The 20,010-nt window shown below is 40.0% G+C and overlaps 1 protein-coding gene across 1 annotated transcript in view; it reads left to right on the top strand.

The window, feature by feature from the left end:
* The first annotated feature begins 18,984 nt into the window (after positions 1 to 18,984).
* The window catches only part of LOC126354196 (zinc carboxypeptidase-like), a 57,246-nt gene continuing 56,220 nt past the window's right edge, over positions 18,985 to 20,010 (top strand). The window contains exon 1 of the mRNA XM_050003649.1: positions 18,985 to 19,012. The gene's annotated coding sequence lies outside the window, so the exon portion shown is untranslated. The remainder of the gene's footprint in view (positions 19,013 to 20,010) is intronic.

The raw sequence follows: 20,010 nt of genomic DNA on the forward strand, positions 1-20,010 counted from the left end.
ACAGTGTTTAAAGAATAAGTTAAAATAAGTGGTGAGGGATGATATATATCTACAGAAAGAGATGCTAATGTCAAATTAAACTTATTTCTTAGTAAATATGTATCAATATAACTCACGAATGACTTAAGAAATTAAAGCCTCATGTATGAGGAAGTGAGAAATTTACATAAAGGTCTAAGAAAGTAAAGGAGGAAAATTTATATTAAGATCAGAATAAGTCAAGAGCTGATGTTACTTGAATATTTAAAAAGGGGGATATATTGTAAGGGAGGTCATTAATATGTCCAGAAGCATGCATGTCCTGACAGAAATTAATAATGCAGATAATAATGATAATGTGGCGACCGATAATTCACAAGCTGCAAGTACTTTTCACAATCACTTTCTGTGTACAGCAGTAAAAGTAGGATTAAATGGTTTAGATGAAGCAGCAAGGGAAAATACTAAAAGGTCATTCCACAAAACTGTAAGTAACTAGAAGTAGCACCAGAAGCCTTTACAGAAATTAAAAAATGATAAAAATTGTAAAATAAGGCTCACATTGTGTTGATGGAATGTGAAACAGAATTTTATTTATTTTTTTATTTGTGGTAAGGTTTTATGGAACCAAGCTGCTTAGTCCTAGGTCCGTAAGTTTACATATTACTTAATCTAACTTACACTAACTTACACTAAGGACGACACACAAGCCCATGCGCAAGGGAGGACTCGAATTTCCGACGGGGGAGCCATGTGGACTGTGACAAGGTGCTTGACACCACGTGGCTACCCTGCAAGGCTCAAACAGAATTCAGGTATGTTTTTCTAGCTTAGCAAGTAATGTCCTTAGTAACATACATAATGCGTCACTGGTACAGGGAATTTTTCCAGACAGGTTAAAATATGCGATTGTTATGGCTTTTTCTGAAAAAGGTGACAAGAAATACTTAAAATAATTCTCATACAGTATCTCTATTAATATCTTTCTCTTATATATTGGAAAAAGTGTGTAGTCGAAATTAGTCTCACATATCAGTAGAAAAGATTACTTAGCTTATCACAGTTTGGATCCAGAAGAGTTAACCAACTGAGCATGCTGTTTGCACATTCAGTCACCAAATATTAAAAGCCTTAAATAATAAATTATTACCATTTGGTTTTTGTGATTTTTCTGAGGCATTTGATTGTGCAGGTTATGTCACTCTCAGAAAAACTTAAATTTTGTGGAATTTATTTCTTTACACACAACTGGTTTGAATCTTACTTGACAAACAGAATGCAAAACGTTGTATAAGGGACACCAGTGGGGTTCAGCTTTTGGTCCACTCCTGTTCATTATGTATGTCAATGACCTACCACTTAACATTCAACAAGCAAAAGTGGTTCCATTTGGAGATGATACTAGTGTTGTAAAACATACCATGATAGAGAAAGCTACAGAATAGATTGCTAGTGATGTTTGACAGAGTGGTTATCTTTAAACTGACTACCCTAAATTTTGAGAAGGTACACTACATTCAGTTCTCTTCAAGAAACAGAGTCATACCATCAGTTTATGTACCACATGAGCAAGTGTCAGTACATAGTGTATAATGCTCCCAATTTTTAGGTGTACCTATTGACGAATACTCGAAATGGAAGAAGCATATTACAGGGCTTGTCAAAAAATTAATTTCAGATCACTTTGTTTCTGTATTTTTATTAGTCTTGGAAACAAGCGAATGAATCTCCTAACATACCCTGCATATTTGTAATCAGTCATGTCTTTTGGAATAATTTTCTGGAGTAACTCATTAGTTAGAAAGTAGGTACTGATTGCACAAATGCGAGCAGTAAGAATGATATGGGGTGTTCGATGGTCATCATGTAGATACCTCTTCAAGAAGATGAGTTTCATAATTGTGGCACCACAATATGTATATTCGTTAATAAAATTCATCGTCAATAACAATTGAAATCTTAGAAGAATAGTGATATTCATACCTGTAACATTAGAGGAAGAAATGGCCTAATACCCTTTACTAAAGCCATCAGGCATTCATAAAGCAGTTCAACATGCAGCAACAAAAATTTTTGATCATTTGTCCAATATAATAAAATGTTTGACATGTAGTAAACCAAGTTTTAATGCTAATGGTTTCTCCTGGACAACTCCTTCCACTCCATTGCATTTAAAAATTGATAATATGGAAAAAATACTAGTTTTTAGATTTTAAGTATAGTGGCATGAGTAGGACTACAAAAATCTCTTGTTTAGTGTTAACAATATAGTCTAAGAAATGACAGTTTGCAATGTAGGAAATACTACAACCAGCCACACATTTCAAAAATGATTTTATTGTACCATTACTAGTTTCTGATCTGAGCCCATCATCAGATGGTAGCGTTGACTGCTTTGCAAGTTTAACATATCTAAACAAATGTATACACCATCTTGTATTTAGTTCATTTCACTTTCAGCATGAACTGTAAAAGAAAATAAGATCTCTGTGTTGCAATATGTAAAGGAGGGCTTTTCTTGAGGGTACAAATATAAACATTACAAAGAAGTCAACGCTACCATCTGACTTTTGGATCAGGGCCGAAACTAGTAACTGTACAACAAAATTATTTCAGGAAACTTGTGACTTGTTGCAGCATTTTCTGTAGAGTAATTTACGAAAACAGCTGCGATGTTCTCTAACCAAAATATAAGTTACACTTTATTTTCTACTATAGATAATTCTTTGTTTATTTCATCTTCACCACTAACCGTCGAGAAAAGTTATTGGGAGCTTCTTTGTGGTCAAGAGTTTCCTTTTTTTGCTCACCATGGACACCATACCGCAGTTGAGGGAGATATGCATGGCGTAAAGCTAGGGTTAAGTGGAACTGTGGACGTCCTGATGAAAGGCCACAGCAAGCAGTAATTCTCGAGAGCCACAACTCTTCAAAATCTGGAATTATTGGATATGAAAATAGAGCTTATTTTGGAACAGCTGGAGAGAGGTTCAGGTCTCGTCAGTATGTAGCTGAAATGGTTAAACCTATTGTCATATACTTCGTGACAGGGATATCAAAGGATATATATCCTTCCAGGACAATCAAGACCCCACATTGTAGTTCATACAACCAAAGGCTCAAGGTGTGCAGGGAGCCATGATTAATCTGCTCAGCATCTTATTTGCCACTCACAGAACATGTGTTTGATGCAATCGAAAAACATTTACTTTCATACGTTCCTCCAGCTATCAGTTTTCATGAAGTGACGCAACATGTGCTAGAATAAAATGTGCGGAGGCTAGTTGTTTCCTCAACACAACAAGTAAAAGAATGCCCTGACTGCCGGCCACACTGAATGTTGACATTGATGATCTATGTGAATTCCAAATGGAATGAAAGGTTAATCATATGATACCTGTTAGGAAACCAACATTTCCATATAGCTACGACAAATTTCTGAATGGGTCTTGATGGTGTAAAATTTTCTATTTCCCAAAATGTGAATTACCGAGAGTTTGACAGTGTGAGTCCATTTATCAGTATGACGTTGCGCTCCCTCTGGCCAGGATACATGCACTGATTTCAGTTGGGACTTGTGTGATAAAATAATTTGTATCTTGAAGCTATCCAAAACGGTTGTAAATGGTCCTTGATGCCTCAATACTGCCAGCGGAATGGAGGTTACTTCCGAACACTTGTTTTATTGGGGAGAGATTGGAGGATCTTGTCAGCCATAGGAGGATCTCAGCATCAGGTGTTATGAGTGGACGAGCATTGTCTTGTTGAAAAGTGGCATCACTAAACTGTCGCATGAGGGGTAACACTAGAGGACGCAGGATATCCATATCGTACCTGCGTACTGTCACAGTTCCATCAATCACAACCAGCTGTAATGCAATGATATACCCGATTGCTTCCGACGCCAGGAGTAACACTGCTGTGCTTCTTCAGAACACTATAAGAACGGGACCTCACCTCATGTTCCAGCGAAACTGCGATTCATCACTAGACACAAAGCTACACCAGTAATGAGCAGCTCATGCTTCCCTTTCTTGGCACCAATCCAAACGCAGTCTTTTGCTCTGTGATGTTAACGGTAGCCTGTGCGTGGGATTCCCTGAGTAATGGTGCTGGATGACACAAAATGTTGGAGAGAGTCCTATATCCAGTATCTTTGTCCGGTGCAGATGTGAAGGGCCACTTGGTGGACAATACTGCGATCCTTTCATGAGGGTTTCAGGCAACATCGACTGGAACCTCGACTACGAGTTTCCCTGCCATCACGTTCCCACGTAGCACAAAATCGAGACAATGCCATATCCTGATGTCCCATAAATGTGGATATTGCGTGATTCTACCAGGCGGCACATACAGACACACAATGATGCCCCATTTAAACAATGATTAGTGCTGATAACGTTGTACCACACGTGTATAAGGGACCTCAGGATCCTTCGCAGTGATCTCTGATCAGCTGTCCTCGTACGCGCCCTTATGTTCCCTACCAGGCCTGGTAGTAACACTAAACACGAACAACACTAGAGCACTCTGGTGGTCGTTCTACTTGTCAGAGGAATTGAAAGTCTAACCATTTACATGCCTGCTGATAGTGTGTACATGTACGGGTTGCCGTCGACATCCGACGATGCCTTCTAGATGTTTCACTTTTTTTGTCGGGCACTGTACATGTGAGGCTGACTGAGTGCAGAAAAAGTCGAAATATCGGCGTAACCAAATTCGGCTATAAAAGCCTTCACTGAAGCGTTTAATGTAGGAACATTCAGCAGTGACACAAGAGGCCTTCACATTGTAGTGAGCATGCTTGGACAGAGGAAATTGCTCTTACAGACAGGAAAGGATGGATAGACTTTGCAATTAATTGAAACTGCGGGCTAAGACCGAAGTATATTAAAAGCGATGCATTGTTCGTTTTAAGTACTTTCCTGTGGGAATTGGTGAATGATTCCTCAACAAATAAATGTAATGAATAGCCGATAGTTATTTAATTCAAACCCTCCGTCACGTATTCAGGATAAAGCAACCAACTTTCACCACATCAAGTGGAATTTTGTTCATGAATCGCAGAGAGCCATGACTTTTCCCTTATTCAGATGGGAAGAATTTGATTTAGTTATAAGCAGTTCAGTAGGTGCCATGGTCGCAACGGGTCAGCGAGAACAAATTCAATTCCTACAAAGAAAAGCGCAAGATCAGCACGATCTTATGGAGACTGACTAAGCAATGAACTTATTGATTAGTTAATTTGCTGAGCTTAAGGTTTAATGGGAGGTAGCAAGCTGCTCTTATGAGAAAGGGGAGTTTCATTGAATTGATGAATGCAGATAGATGTTAGTATGACATTTTTATTACAAAAAGAGCGTTAACGAGAAATTGCATAAATTCAGAGAAAATGAGGTCGTTATTTACGCTCATTCAGAACCAACTGAACATAATTTTGCGGAGGACGGAAAGATTGATACAGCAGTCTGCCCTCACTACAATGGAGAAGAACAGGAGGAGTACGGACGAGGAACAAGGGGTCTGATCGTTGTGCTTAAATGGTTACGCTACCACTTTTACATGAGAGTAGAATTACCGTCATGCATGCGCCACTACCGTAGAATAAACAGAGTAAGAGATAAATACGAGAATAAGGAAGTGTCATAGTGGCCTCCCCACCCAAAACCAAGTAACTCACGTGAATGTTCGTCACAGCAACACTCGTGTAAGCGAAGAAAATAAAATCACTGCAAAGCTTCGAAGTTACTATGGAATTAGCAGTACGCAAGACCAACTGCTCGCCACATGGTCTCGTGTCCTAGCACAGAGGACCAGGAGTCCCATCTAGAAGCTTAACACCACACATGTATCAGAAGAAAAATACTAAAGAGTGATGCTGAAGGCGATACTGCAACTCTGAGGACAAGAATCTTTTATCTAGGTATGGGCCATAGCTGACCTGGCTCTCGTAACGGACAGAGGTCAGACGTCAAGTCCTACATCACACACGAATTATCGAAATTACGAAACAAAATTTATGAGAAACGAATCCCGAGAGCTCAAAGTGCATTATGACCAAGTTGGCATTCACTGAGTACACACATGCTTACCGATGTCAGCATCGCGACCTCAGGCATCCACCTGCGAGCGGCAACAGGACAAAACTGACCGTGGTTCCACGTCTCCAAAGCGTAGCTGGGAACGTCGTGTCACAAGTATTGGTGCACCCCTAATCCGGCCAACCACAGGCCACGGGATTAGGGCGAAAAACGATACCGTTATGGCTAGCCGCTCAAGCACCAGAAAAGGTCTGGTGATTCGTCAGAAGAAGTTTCGCCAGGGAGTCTCCTTAGCAGCGTTAAAAGGGAGTAAGAAGTTAAGCTTCAGCATTGGTACTACATGTAAGACTAGGAAGGGCACAACTTTGGCAACTACACAGCATTCAAATTGGTCCCACATGCTCCCTACAGCAACGATCAACTAAGAAAAAGGAAAGCCATCATGGCCACTCCAAGGAGACTACTACATTGGATTCCCAAATAACGAAAAATATTCTGACCCCGTCCTCTCTCACTGACCAGAAAATTGCCATAGAATATTGTAAAATGCTGAAAGAATGCAAATGAAATAAAATACGTAAAATGTGAAAGGCGTGAGTAGCGATAAGAATGAAATGCACGTCTTTCAGTATCATGATTGGGAAGATTATTGACAAATACTTTCACAGAGAGGAAAACGCTGTTGCGACGACAGACAGATGATGTTATCAGTGATTGCGACAGTGCTATTTCTTTCTGTCTAGAGTTCATTCAGGCTAAGTGTGTGTTTCCGGTGTGAGAGTGCGCTTGAAGATCAATGAATGTAAAGTGACTCTCAGTGTACAATAAGCAGTTATTCTCTTCTGAAGGATTTATACTTTGCATAGTGATTGTTAAGCGGCTGACACTGTCGTGTTTCGAGCAACTATGAATACGACACGGAAGTTTTACTGCTTACAGTCTTACGTGTATGATCACGGAGTACAGTGCTAAGCCCATACACTCACACCTAGAAGTATTACAGCAGAAAGTGGTGTACATCTTTTCCTACGGTGGGGACATTTCTTCTATCTTACAGTAAGAATTGGTAGAATTCAAGCGTATTTTTGTCCTACGCACACTCAGCAGCGCATTTTAGTGGTCTATGCTCTCGTCATCAAATTATAAAACTTAGTCTCATGAAATCAATACACTAATTAGTCTACCACCATAATTGCAGCGTTCACAGAGTTAAAATAAAAGAAACCATTATACTGTGTTGATCTGATGCCTTCACACTGGGTAAATATGACAAATCAGCTGTTTCGAATCATCTATACGAAACGGGTCGTGCCTCGTGGCAATGGAAGAAGACTGAAAACATTGTACACAGAAAAGAATGGGAGTAAATTTGACTTGCTTGAAGAATATGAGATCGACATCCATGAAACGAAACACGACAATATTCTGAATCCTGAAGGTAATGATTAGGATTTCTTAACGCCTTTCAAGAATTATTTTAAAGCAGATACATAATTAAAGCTTTAGAAAATGGATTTAAGTATCAGATGTTTTATTTAACCCTTATATCACCCAATGGTTCGGTCAAAGACAATTGTCATTGGATGTAAGATAAAACACATCTGTTAAAACCATATCCCATTTTGCTATTAAGTTGATGTGAAACCAAGATTCTCACAATGAAACCACCCAAACAACTATCGTAACCTCTCCTCCAAATACCAATGAACGTATCACACATTTCAAGTCAAATAGTTACTGGCTATTGGTATTAGCTATTTAACTTGAAGCACTGTGAGATATGTTCATTAGTATTTCAAGGTCTGGTTACGATAGTTGTTTGGGAGGTTTCACTGTCAAAACTTCGATGTTGCATCAGCTTAGACGGAAAATGGGATATGGTTTTAACTGATCCATTTTTATCGTACATCCACTGATGAATGTCTGTGATCGAAAGCGGTAGATGATATATAGGTTAAATGAAACAACTGGCTGGTAATATGCATTTTCACCTGATCAAAACATTTAACATTGCTTTAAATCTGCAGAGGCTCTTTAACGAAGTAGCTAGAGGGTGTCTGACCGTAGACTTCGGAAATGAGGAAAATGTAGGCGACCAATAAAACAGCTCTATGGTTGATCCAGTAGCTACGTTTACGCAAAATGAGGAGGCAGCTGTCATTTCACAACCCCTGGAGCTCAGCATAAGTACCAACGCGGCGCTCTTGGAATGCACAGCTGATCTGCAGGTCAGGGGCACGTGCAATGTGAGATATGACAGCCACTGACAGAAGCCAACGATTTTAATGTAAGGTGTTGACTCGTAGCCCAATGCGTTTTTTGTAACATTTTTTGAAAGCTGCAGTTATGGTGGCAGAGGTTTTAGTATTTTAACCTCGTGAACTAAGTTTTACAACGTGATGTCATTGTTCCTCAAAACGCGTTGCTGAGTTGTGTGTAGGATAAAAATTACTATTGAACACTATCAATTACTGCTCCAAAAACTTAACAGCAGTTGCCTCACAAGCGTAATAGGTAATATTAAATCTTCTGTCTTAGTGGCTCATCATAGAGAGATGACTGGTTATTTATCATCCCAATATTCCGTTACGTAGGGTCGGGAAGGGGACTAATACAGAATTGACATTTCCTAAAACATGGAAAGCAAAGAGCCTGCAGTAGAAGAGATTTCTTTCACATTATCGAAGATTAAAAATTGCTCGTAGCTTTTGCTTCTAGTATCGTGTATGTTCAACTTTGCGCCGGGCACGGTGGTCTCGCGGTTCTAGACGCGCAGTCCGGAACCGCGCTACTGCTACGGTCGCAGGTGCGAATCCTGCCTCGGGCATGGATGTGTGTGATGTCCTTAGGTTGGTTAGGTTTAAGTAGTTCTAAGTTCTAGGGGACTAATGACCACAGCTGTTAAGTCCCATAGTGCTCAGAGCCATTTGCACCATTTGAACCAACTTTGCATTTAGGCCATTAATTATAGGACACCCTGCATATTTGATAGACAAAGGCTATACAAAAATTCTGTAAGGCGGGAATGTGCTCTCTGTCAGGCCATTGAATGTGCTCATAATTAGAGGAATTTTGATCTGCAAATGAGATTTATATATGGCAGAATCAGTCATCACCTCTCGATTGTGCAATTTCAAAACTAATTTGTTTATTTTAAAGTAGGCACAATAAGGTACGTTTGTCGTGCAGAATGATTATGTGTGAATAATAACTTAGTGATCGCAAAATGAAAAAAAAATTTGAAAACACGGTCCAAAAAGAAAAAAAGACACAGAAATTTCATTCGTAAAAATATTTCGTTGTTTGATGAACCATTGATTTTCTGCAGATCATAGCTTCAAATTTCTCCTTTTTTGGGAAACTTTTACTTTGGCATGCTAGAAAGACATTTCACAATCCAGCCATAGCAAAGTTCATTAAAACAGAAACTCGGTAATGCGATTAAGTGGTGTACATAAAGCTGAAATTGGTACTGGCTGTCACTCCTTGTCCTATAGCTAAAAATTTGAGACGTCCTAGTTGTGACACTAATCGCAAATAAACGAAATTCCCTTGCTATAAAATGTTAGAGGTCTCAAATCATGTTAGTAGGAATACTATGTGGCTGCTAGCCCACGGTTTACAGGTTTAGTGCCGTGTCGTTATAACGTACTTGCTGTTACTTAATCTGTCTCTCTGAGGCAAGTATAACAAGCACTACCGTTATCTCACGGAATCGTGGCACGATCGACCTTCAAATTAAGTGACGCAAACTTATTTACATATCTAAGTTATCTGTCTTATTTTTCGTAATACGGCAAGGTATTGGCAATACTGGTGCAACTTACAGGTTAAGGTACGTTTGATACTCAAACTGTTGTTCGATCTTTGAACCCACTCGATGCGAGTCACAACGGACCTTCAAATGAAATGCCACTGGGTCATCTCTATGTAAAAATTTTATGTATTATTTGTCAAAATAAATAAAGATTTGTTCTGCGCCAAACGAGATTGCGGCTCGATCTTTAAGACTTATTAAAATATTCTGGGCTGTTTCGCAGTGGTCAGGTGAATTTGTTGTTGAAACCCAAAGTTTTGTCGTTTTCTGTAGATGACAACTTCTAAGCAGCTTGCATCTAGGAACTTTCCGGCGGATGAACCTGTGTGCCGGCTCGAGACTTTAAGTCGGATCCTTTGCCTTTCGCGGGAAAAAGTGCTCGAGCAATTGAGCTACCCAAACACGAATCACGACCCGTCCTCACAATTTTACTCCTACAATTACCTCACCTCCCACGTACCTCACTTCACAGAAGCTCTCCTGTGAAACTTGCAAGGCTAGCACTCCTTAAGAAAGCATACGGCGGGATATGGCTTAGCCACGGCTGGGGAATGTTTCCAGAATGAAGTTTTCAGTCTGTAGTGATGTGTACACTGTTATGAAATGTTTTGACAGATTAAAACTGGCAGAAGGAAAGCTGTGAGACGAATCGTGAGTCCTTCTTTTGTAGCTCAGTCGGTAGAGCATTTAACTGCGAGGGTAAAGGTCCTGAGTTCGAGTCTCAGTCCTACACACAACATAAATCTGCCAGGAAGTTTCATGTCAGCGCACACTCAACTGCAGATTGGAACTCTTATTCGGGTTGTGGCTTTTTTGAAAGTCCAATGCACTTCCTGGCTTGTTATTAACATAGTAGTTACTACCATTTTAGTGAGCTAGGACGTGCATCGGACCTTCGAATAACCTACAACACTCTCCCCTTACCCCCTCGAAGATTTACTTTGCAAAATTGGATGAAAGACGGCATTTCGACAAGAAATCATCTGGCCACTGCTTCATAGCCCGAAATATTTTAATAAATGTGATATTTGCGGTCGTGAAAGTTTTATTTACAGTCAGCTTATCATATTGGAAGATATTTCTGAGAAAGTACGTTTTGAACAGAGCTCTGTATGGTAGTGAAAGATGGACTATAGGAAAACGAGAGAAGAAGAGAATCGAAGAACTTGAGATGTGGTGTTACAGAAGAATGTTGAAAGTTGTGTGGACTGATAAAGCAAGGAATGAGGAGGTTCTCTGTAGAATCGGCGAGGAAAGGAATACATGGAAAATACTGTCAAGAAGAAGGAACAGGATGGTAGGAGGTGTGTTAAGACATCACGGAGTAACTTCCATGGTACTAGAGGGAGCTGCAGAAGGTAAAGTTTTTAGACGAAGACACAGATTGGAATACTCCCAGCAAATAACTGAGGGCATAGGTTGCAAGCGTTGGTCTGAGGTGAAGAGGTAAGCACAGGAGAGAAGTTCACGGCGGGCAACTGATGACTAAGAAGAATGCCCTTTAAAGAAACCAAAAGTTGTTTGCTTAACATGTCACCCTGAAACGTTCCTTCCAAGGCCAATTCGAGGCTGATGCTCCAAGCCACAAACCTTGGAAAGCGCGGGAGACAAGTTGTGTGGCGCATTGCTGCACAGATTTAGCCGGTAAGGTCACTGGCGGAATCATAGTCTGCACTGCAAGTGTAGTTATTTACAGTAAGAATCTACCTGAGTTACTGTTACCCTCCCTTCCCTACCTTATTTATGGAGTACTTATTTGGAATTCTTTACTCTGAATATTTTGAATCCATTAAGGCGGTAAGAAATACAATTGATACGTAATAACTGCAATAAAACTAATAATTCAGAATTTCGTTGTGAAGTAAATAATTCTTTATTTTAGGTACAAAAAGTTTTGTTGACAGATGTCGTATGTAACAGAGATGCACAAGCAGCGTTTGAGTGCGAAAATGTGCATCAGGATTTAATTAACATTTGATAAACTTGTCTTGATTGACCTCTACTGTAACAAACTTAGAAGACATGTGTCTGCCACTGATAGGCTTCATGTCATTGCTGAGAAATTGCAAAGATTCCAGGTCAGGCCCAGCGGAAAGTGGAAGCAGATGCAAAGAACAAACAGGAGAAAATTGGAAATTTGTGGTAAGTTCCTATGGGACCAAACTGCTAGGGTCATCGGTCCCTAGGCTTACACACTACTTAATCTAACTTAAATTAACTTTACGTTAAGGACAGCACAAACACCCACGCCCGAGGGAGGACTGGAGCGTCCGACGGGCGGAGCCGCGAGGACCGTAGCAAGACGCTCTAGGTCGCGCGGCTACCGTGCGCGCCAACAAACTGGAGAACGTCACGAACACGAATGCAGACTACTGATTCTTTTGTTCCGTGAAGAAAGAATTTTGTGGTGAAAGTCTGTCGGTTGGATTCGTCTGTTCTGTACACTGGAGACTTGTGTACGTGTGGAATATTCATTCCCTTTTTGTTTGTAAATTTCACTGCTTAGTTTCTCTGTCGGAGTCGGGGTAGACCAAGGAGAAGGTACCTGGATTCGGTTAAGAATGATTTTGAAGTAATAGGCTTAACATCAGAAGAGGCACCAATGTTAGCACTGAATCGGGGATCATGGAGGAATTTTATAAGGGGGACTATGCTCCAGACTGAACGCTGAAAGGCATGATCAGTCTTAAATGATGATGATGATGATGAGTTTCTCTGTCATGTGAGTGTTGTAACTATTCTCCTCTGATATTTGTTATGTTATTTTTAAGACCTGGGTGTAGTTCTGCTTGTTTATGGGCGCACGAATCTGAAGCTTTTCTGTTAGCGTGCCAATGTTTGGTTTGATTCCTTGTAAACAGTGCTTATGGTTGTGGGTTTTGTGTATATTGCGAAATAAAGTCTGTCAGTTATCTTTCGTAGCTTGAGATCCTCAGTATTTGCTTCGTTGTCTGTTTATGTTCCTACTGTGAAATGAATTTTAGGATGTGGAATTTGTGTTATTACAAAACTTTCGTGGCAATAAAAATTTTATATGTGGAAAGAATAGTTCGCAGACCAGAATCAACTGTAGATTACGTGCCATAACTAAATATTCGTTTCGTCGTTCGAAAATTTCTCAATTGCGCACCAGAAAAAAATCTGAGGCTTCTGTACTTGAGAAACTACTGCAATTTTTTTACTTTTAGACAGTGAAAGGCGGATGTTACAGTGTCTGATATTAGAAAGTACTCGAGGATGACCTTGAAACCTAGCCACTGAATAAGGGCTAAATCGGTTACTCAATGAGACGCAATTACTGATTCAAGCGGGTTGCAATTGTCTTCACAAATGCCAAAAGGTTTAGGGATATTCCAGTGGGTGAATATCTCGTACCTGGAGCCAAATCAAGGTGGGGATGAGGGGTTTACGAAAGTCATAATGCACGACCTCCCACACGGCCGCCCAAATGCATACCAATGTAAATGTTTATATTTTTACATACCTAAATTTCTTAATTTCTGTGCTATCTTTCGGAGAATAAAGTAAAGCGAGAATTATGAGTATCCAAAGTAGCGATAAGTTGTAGAAATTACATGCTATGTTTAACACTGGATACTATTAACCTGCTTTCTTCAGGACTTATCTATGTAAATGAGCAGGTTGCCTGACATGACCGGCCACAGAGAACATTCCAAGTAGGAAAGGGCGCATATTCTCAGGCTAACTGTGCCCGCTTCCAGACACAGATCGAAGTGGTTCATTAATGCACAGTTGGAAACATCAAAATTACAGGATGGCAGGATACCAAGGGAAAGACTATCCTCCATATTTAGAACAAAATTTCTATGAAGTTATGGTGAAAACGATCGGAAATTCGACGACGAGTATGCCGGCCCCCATGTTCTCACGCAGTCCAAGATGGGCCCACTGTCACATCCTAATGCCCACAAATGTGGATATTACACAGTTCGACTGGCCGGCCAAAGGGAGACAGACAGTGAGGAACCTTTCAAACTATGTCATATACTTGATGTGCGTTTTCAACTTCTTGCGGCCGCTCGGCTTGTTGTCGCCAGTCTTGTGACTCACTCGGAGGATGACCGGACGATACGTAGCCGAAATACCAGTGTAGGAAATTTTATTCGCGCTGCTGCATGTCCGAAATTTAACGGACTATGTCACATACTGATAACGCAGTCATTCAACATCTGACACTGTACACGCCCCTTATATAGTCCACCAGGCCTGTTAACAGTACTGTACACGAACGAGACTAATACAGTCTGGTGGCCATTTCACCTATCACAAAGAATTTCTCCTTTAATTATTTACCTACCTCCCTTTTGTATGTACGCGTACGATGTTACATTCACACACAACCACGTATACGCATACTTCACTTTTTTGTCAGACAGTGTGTTTTGCACACCTCTGGTTTATTAGTTTCATCCTCATTCAAGATAAGTGTACTATGGTAAACACCAACATTCCGCCGTGATACCTGTTCCATAATTCACGATGAAGTTGTAATTGCGTTCTGAGAGCTATTTATTTTCTTCGTGTAACGCATTGATTTAACCTCGTGGTTTCTAATCTTTCTGAAACCATTAGCCCTGAGTGTAATCAGATGTTAACTGGAACTCAACCCCGTGCCCCCCCCCCCCCCCCCCTCAATCCGCCAATTGCACCCATCATTATTGACATTAGCGCGTAACTAAACAGTAGAATGGGAAAGAATTTTCTTTGAACAATTTAATTCGTAAAATACCAAAAGATTAATGGTATTTAGTTTTTGCACGTGTTTTATTAGACAACGAAGTAATGACTCGTTTGATCCATTGGTACTGCTTACTTCTAGCAACTTTTTGTTTTGTTTTTTGTTTTGTACAGAAAGATGCAATTCTGAGTGGATAGCGAGTGCTGCCTACAACACCTTCTGAGGGAAGAAAGCTTTGCATTCAGGGTAGACAACTGTTAAAAAACATGCTTGCTCTGCAGCACTCCTCTCCATAATGAGGCCTGCTTCATCCCGACCCTGAAACCACATTTAAAAAGTTACAATGAGCGTCTACACTTTTTGTTTGTAAATCACTTGATTCATGGACTATATACTGCTGAAACGGCGGAAATTGGAAGACTTCTGGCTGGCACCAATGTTTCTGTCTCCACCATTGCCATCAGTAATAATAATAGTAATAATAGTGATAATACTATGCAGGCCCCCAGAGCAATGTAGTAGGTACGCTCTACAATTACTTCGTTTATCTATTGCGAAGTAAATAACGACACAATTTCTGATCCATTTCTGGACCTATGTACAGCTCGGAGAAACCATTTTCATGAGATATTTAAGCATTCACGACGCGCGTGTCTCCATTTCACTGTCATGGAATGATAATATAGCGTGTAAGTAGGCTGTTTAGGTTTTTATGTTGGTAACACCACGTAGCGCTCTGTATGAAAATCACTGACTGTGCTGTGTGCAGTCTGTGGCTGGTTGGCATTGTTGGAATATTCGCGGGCAGGGGTGGCCGAGCGGTTCTAGGGGTTACAGTCTGGAACCGCGTGACCGCTACGGTCGCAGGTTCGAATCCTACCTCGGGCATGGATGTGTGTGATGTCCTTAGGTTAGTTAGGTTTAAGTAGTTCTAAGTTTTAGGGGACTAATGACCTCAGAAGTTAAGTCCCATAGTGCTCAGAGCCATTTTGTTTTTGGAATATTCGCTGTTTGGACAGATGGATGTGAACAGCGTGTAGCGTTGTGCAGTTGGAGGTGAGCCTCCAGCAGTGGTGAATCTGGGGAGACAGATGGCAGAGTTTTGAGAGCGGACGATCTGGATGTGTGTCCGTCCGAAAAAGGAAATTTTTAAGAGTGGATGTCATGACCTGATATATGTATTATGACTTCTGAACACTATTAAGGTAAATATATTGTATGTTCTCCATCAAAATCTTTGACTTGCCAACTATGCCTATGAGTAGTTAGTGCCTTCAGTAGTTAGACTCTTTTATTTTTAGCTGGCAGTATTGGCACCCGCTGTATTGCAGTAGTTTGAGCAAGGAAGATTTTTGTGAGGTAAGTGATTCATGAAAAGTATAGGTTATTGTTAGTGAGGGCCATTCTTTTGTAGGGATTATTGGAAGTCAGATTGCGTTGCGCTAAAAAAAAAAAAAAATTATTGTGTCAGTTTATGGTTGATCAGAATAAGTAAAGAGTGAAATGTCTGAGTACGTTCAGTTTTGCTCAGCTGTTTGAAAATCTGAAAATCAAATAACGTAGAGGTTTACCAGCACAGTCTTTCATAATTAGGGAATGTTTGTAGTGGGGGCACTATGTGAAGAAGATATTATTTGTACATTCATTTCGCAAGATGTAACAGCCACTGCATTGAGTCACTTGTTAATGGTAGTATCTGAAACTAAAAATTAGTTATTGGGACCTTATGAAAGGTGATGATAGTATTAATCTTTTAAAAATTATTAAGTTTCGTGACCGATACACAACTGAAACCATTTTTACCCCCCAGAAAATTTCATTTTATCCTTCAGGTGGTAACTATCCACAACCTAACCACTACTTTAACCTGATATACATCAGTACTTTGCAGTATTGTCTGAAGTGAAATTCTGATGCCGGAGTGTGACTGCCCTTCATGTTATGAGGCAACTACCACATTCTCGTAGATGACATTGTAGACCCTAATGCCATTAGTAACCTAAATCGGTTGCTTATTGCTAGTAATGGGATATAAAAGAAGGCGACAAAAGGTATAAAAATATTTTACATTCATTGTTCAAGCTGTCCTTATTGTAGACTTCTTGGCAAGTTTTCCCTTCCAGATTGGCTTCAAATATTTATTTCAAGTGGATTCGTATCTCTTTGACTTTTTTTCACTGCTTTGGGATATGACTCTGCTTCAAATCCTCCCAGTATTACTACATGTGTATCGTGTTATTACAGGCGGTTACTGACTTCTCATACTGCGCTCTTAAACTAGAAAACCATCTATGACTACACTGTCTACGATCATTCCGAACCCTGCATCTGCTTCCTGCGTCTTTGATGGTACCGCTGCCTCTCTTGTTTCCCTAATTGCTAATTGGCATTTGCTTTTTCGGAGGCATCCCATAGCTGGTCCTAAGACTCCTCTACGGAGTTATTATCGTTTCAACATTTGTTCTACCGAACGTTGTACGTGGTGTACAAATGTGACGTAATCGTGCACTCGTCAGGGAGAATCGTATCTGGCGATTGTTGCACAGACTAGTGTCTGTTCCTTGCTACTCTACTGAAAAAAGGAAGTATTACTATTGTAAACAGGACTAACCGGTACGTTAATGAATTACTGGTAGTATGTTGACGTCTGGATACACTGCACTCGTAATCTGAAATACACTATTCTTTACTTCACGTTATCCTTCCAAGGACAATGTGATCTGCTGCGATTTCGTATTGCAGGTGGTAGCCATTCAAATATATGCGTAAGCTTCGTACATAATTTATCTATATGTAAAATACTGAATATCGTTTTTTTCAAAAACTTGCTCCTCGTGTAACATAAGCTTTAGCTATCGAATTCAACTGCTGAACAAAACTGACTCTTGTTTGGTCCTGTGCGGCGCGTGTGAGCCGAGTCGTGAAACAAAACTTAAATCTTAATGAAGTACTGAATGTGAAATAATGAAAATGAATCTAATTAAATCCCAAAAGAAACTAATTATGTACTCAGTGAAAAATATTTAACTGAAGCTGTATATTGAAGTACGTTATGAAAGTTACGTGAAATGAAGTGCAATATCTGACTTGAAATGTCCACAAAATAAAATACTATTCAACAACGAAAAAATTAACTATTTAATATTCCCTTCACTGTTCACTGTAAATTAATCCGCTTAGTTAGTACGACACTTGACAATTCTGACGACGTACTGTTTGCCCACAAGACAGCAAAGTGATATCCCCCTTGAAAGCAAGGAACCTACTTCTTGCTCAGTATACAATTTCGGGTCTGATGGACTGAGGTTCTAGAAAGCGAATTGAAATCAGCAAACGCAGCACCTAAACAAAAACAATCTACTCCAATTTTTTCCTTGCTTGTCAGAAATAATAAGCGAGTGTAGTAAGGTACGATACACACATGACAAATTACTATATTTAAAACTTCACAAGGGATGATGGAGAAGAGCTTTGCTTCAAAGAAAATAGTTCTCGAAAAGTTAAACGCTGGTTATTGTCAAAAAAGACGGAACAACATAAGAAGAGTCTAAAAATTACGAAATTATCTCATTACAAACATTTCAACCAATTACGTAATTGGTGACGTAACGGAAACAAAGAGATCTAATTAAAACAAATCTTGAATATTATTACTTATCTAAGGAACAAAGATTTCCTTGTGTTGATAGTTCTGACAAACACTTCATTCTTGCGCGTACATGAGTGACCTTGAAATAGTACTCCAACAACCTTTACCGTCAGTACAATCAATAAAATAGCTTTATAAACTGGTTTTCATCTCCGTAATAAAGTATTTCAGATAATTTCTCCCAGACCTACAAACATTAGAGTTCCTTCTCTAATACTCAACTGCAGGCTACTATGCCTCAAATAAGAATGTCTCAGCCCTGTACAATTGACGGACAAGCAAGCGCACTTTAAAAACAGAGCCAAGGATCTTATCCCCTACTCGTGCAGCGCGGTCTTGTATCTTTGTCCCAGTGCCGTAAAGCTGAATAATTATTTACAATGGCACGAAACAAATGAAAACCACAGATATGGAACACAGACTTAACGACCATCTTTCAGTTCTGTCCATCACCGTTTAGCCCTTCCTCACTCTAGCAGTTTCTTCTTAATTAGGCTTTTCTCGATTCTAGGCATTGTCTCACGCAAAAAGTACTCCATTGTCACACAATTCTTGAAAGAGGTTTGGTGTTTTAAAAACTAATAATCGTGTCATCCTTACAATAAAACCAGTCGTTTTGTATCTAGCACGTATATTTTGTGAACTGATTTCGCAATGAATGGGCAAGTGACTCCCAGGTATTGATTAGCTAGCACTTGAAGATATCAGGAGAACGTGCGCGAATGACCCTGTGGCCTATTGGCTGCTGAAGTGACGATAAGACGTCCGGTCCACTATAAAAATACCACGGAGCCGAGATTTCGCAAGCACACGGACCTGCTGCTACAGTAAGTATGAACTTCCTTCACCGTATCATTATATGTCTGCAAAATGATTAGATTTACGAGAACTGAGTTTCTACTTTTGCATTGAAATACCTAATTTACTGATGATAGTGACCGTATTCGGCAGAATAATAGTATCTCTTCTCAAAAAGTGAATTTTTTAAAATTTCTAATAGAACTGTCAGAAGATGTAAGTTTTCGTAGGTCTGATACTCTTCATTGCGGGCACTATTTGTAGCGAGATTCTCTGCGCACAATGTTTTGTTTCTGTTGGTGATATTGAGTCGTGTAGGATACAACTGTAACAACAGTTCAGAAAGAAACTTGATTAATTGTATCCACTTTGTGATAAAGAGCAATTAGAGCATGAGTATTTATCTACCACTCTAAGCACGATCTTAGTCACCTCGCATTTCTCCCTGATATCAACTTTGAGACACATTTCAAGTTTTCAGAGCCGTTGTCATGGAAGATAAATTTATCAGTGAAAATCACGCCTCTTAATAACGTTTCCCGCAGCAAGTCCACTACTGGTTCGGGCAAATAAAAGAGGCCTGGAGAACAGGGTTTCAGGATACAAAGAAACACAGCAGAGGAAAGGTAATACAGTACTAACCTGACTACAGGAGACGTTGAAAATGACCACGATTCATCTCTTTGCGCTTCTGGGACCTAGTCAGCAAGCTGTTGGAGGCGGATCGAAGTTGGACTGCTGGAATTGCTGCAGTCTCATCCGAAATGATCAGTTGCAGTTCTTGAAGTCTCCGAGGGTTGTTGTGGTACACCTTAGACTGCTAAACGTATACGGACAAATCAGGTGACCTGGGTGGCCAGGGTGACCTCTGTTAACAACCCTGCCTCAATGAAGAGTGTGCAAATGTACTCCAAGGTTCGGTGGGCTAGCTGTATGGGTAGTTGCTCCAGTCTGTTGGAAGAAGCTGTTTTTTTCCTCCTCCGCTAATGCCACTACAAATGGTTTCAAAATATATGCAATGTAACGC

Source organism: Schistocerca gregaria, chromosome 3, assembly GCF_023897955.1.
Source record: "Schistocerca gregaria isolate iqSchGreg1 chromosome 3, iqSchGreg1.2, whole genome shotgun sequence".
Lineage (NCBI taxonomy): Eukaryota > Metazoa > Arthropoda > Insecta > Orthoptera > Acrididae > Schistocerca > Schistocerca gregaria.